This window comes from Anomaloglossus baeobatrachus, chromosome 10 (genome assembly GCF_048569485.1).
Source record: "Anomaloglossus baeobatrachus isolate aAnoBae1 chromosome 10, aAnoBae1.hap1, whole genome shotgun sequence".
NCBI classification, from domain to species: domain Eukaryota; kingdom Metazoa; phylum Chordata; class Amphibia; order Anura; family Aromobatidae; genus Anomaloglossus; species Anomaloglossus baeobatrachus.
In genome coordinates, this window is record NC_134362.1 from 121,844,110 (window position 1) to 121,846,594 (window position 2,485).

The 2,485-nt window shown below is 50.5% G+C and overlaps 1 pseudogene; it reads left to right on the forward strand.

Annotated features, from left to right (window-relative positions):
• Positions 1 to 256: 256 nt before the first annotated feature.
• LOC142255475 (U2 spliceosomal RNA) lies at positions 257 to 462 on the forward strand (annotated as a pseudogene).
• The last annotated feature ends 2,023 nt before the right edge of the window (positions 463 to 2,485 follow it).

Sequence of the window (2,485 nt, forward strand, 5' to 3'; positions counted from 1 at the left end):
CTGTAGGCGTGGGTTTGTCTCCCTCTCCCTAAGATGTGTCCGGTATAGGCCAGGGTGCCACTCAAGGCCGTAACCAATTCGGGTTATAGCTTCTCGGCCTTTTGGCTAAGATCAAGTGTAGTTTCGGAGGACGCTACCTTGGTCGGTACTGGAAGGTGCCTGGGATTGCACGTCTGCCGGCCTTGAGGAAGTGTGTGCGCCTTCTGGTGACACATAGCCCTCTTGTGCCTGGACGGTTCCCAGGCAACGGGAGGCGATCACCTTTGTTATTTTGAAGTCCTACTGATAAACAGAAAAAAAAAAAATTAAATCTGTTCTTATCAGTTTAATATCTGATACGTCCCCTCTCTGGGGACCATATATTAAATGGATTTTTAGAACAAGGAGATGGAAAAAATCTTGCTCTGTCCACTCCACGCATTGACCTGGTATTGCAGTACCTCCAGGACTGGTGCACCCCTTCTTAACCCAGTTTCCAAAAGCAGAACTCAATTCACCTGATTCAAATGAGCCCCATTAGTGAATTGAAAGAAAGCAAAAACTTTATATGCACCTCAATTTGGCCAATTCACTTTTCACACTTTCACCCTTTTTTTATCTTTCACACCTTTTACTTGCTTTATTGATGCAAAAAGCTGTGCCAAATAGCAAACTCATCTCCACTCAACTTGACCAACTCTGCTATGTCCCGTGCAGTATCTTATTCTCAGTCTTATCTAGATCATTTGCAATTGAATAGAATAGATCCCTTTTGGCTGCTTATGACTGTGTAAAATATGTAGTTTTACTGGGCTGGGATGAGAGAATCCATTGAAGCATGGTGTAGGGATTGTGGTTCCTGTGTGCTAAGAAGAGAGGCTGGCACCAGCCAGAAAGCCCCATTGCAGCCAATAATCACTTAATAACTTTTTCAACTTGTCATCATATGGGAGGCCTTCCATTCCTTGTAGTAGTCTAGTTGCCCACCTTTGAACTGACTCTAACTTCTGAATGTCCTTTTTAAAATGTGGAGCCCAAAACTGGTTCCCATATTCCAGATGTAGCCTTACAAGTGATTTATAGAGGTGTAACAATACGTTGGGATCACGGGATCTAATCTCCCTTTTTATACACCCTAAAATCTTGTCCCAAGCAGCATTCCATCAGCCTCTGGAAGGTTCCTGGCGCATTGCACAGCTCGAAGGGCATGCTTTTGAACTCGCAGAGACCCATAGGGGTGGCGAAGGCGGTCTTCTCCCGGTCTGCCTCAGCAACGGACACTTGCCAATAGTGACTAGTGAGATCAAGGGTAGAAAAATAATTTGCAGTTCTCAATGCAGCTAGCGATTCCTCAATACGGGGAGTGGTGCCGTCCTTCTTTTTTAACAGGATCAACAGAGCTGCCCAAAGGCTACAACTGTCACGGATAACCCCAGCCGCCTTCATGTTGCTCAACATGTCCTTGGTACACTGGCAATGTGAAGGTGGTATTGGCTTATAGCTCTCTTTGATGGGTGGGTGTGCACCTGTGGGGATGTGGTGTTGGACCCCTTTTATTCCCCCAAAATCTAGCGGGCTCCCCACCGGTAACCCGCTCCCCAGCTTGGATGGATGCTGAGGGAGCCCCTTTTGCCCGCAGGCTCTGGCCCTGGGAACTGTAGCCTTGGCGGTGACTGTGCTTCCCTCTACGGTGTGAGCTGTTGCCTTCAATCGGGTCTTGACTGCTGGGAAACCCTGGAGGTTCCTGTCGCTAACGGATTTGACCGGTTTTACGGCGACTCCTAGCCTGGTCGGGGTCCGTAGGCCCTGCCGGATGGTGCTGGCTTCTCTTCACTCCCCGATCTGGTACCGGCGGGCCACCGCCCATCCCCGGTCCGTACGGTTCACTCCAATCAGCCTCTCCTGCAGAAGGTCACCACCGTCTGCCAACCTTGCTGAGTGCCCGGGCCACACACCCGGACACGGTCAGTCTCCTCTCCTCTTCACTTCTCTAACTCCAAAACTGATCTCTAATCTGACTCCTTTTCCCGCCTCCAGGACTGTGAACTCCTCGGTGGGTGGGATCAACCGCCTGGCCCACCCCCTGGTGTGGACATCAGCCCCTGGAGGAAGGCAACTAGGATTTGTGTTTAGCTTCGGTGTGCCTAGCCGGAGTGTAGAGTGTGTTGGTGTAGTACCTGTGACGACCTGGCTTGTCCAGGGTGCCACATTCCCCTATAGTAAAATGCAGACCGTCCGCGGGCTGCCCGTCCATCACCGGTTTTATTTTCACAACTGAAAAAGAATAAAACGGTAAAACATGTAAAAGCATCATAAACTTTTTACAACGGTACAGCTTCCGCTCTTCTCCCACCCAAACAACCTGGCCCTGATGCTGCCCCTAAGAAGCGGGCAGCACCCCTTGACCCCAGTCCAGCACCAAGTTGCCCGAGCGGGTTCTGTCTCTTTCAGGGGGCCCACGTCCAAGGGGACCCCTGAACCCCCGGAGGATCGCCACCGGTTACGA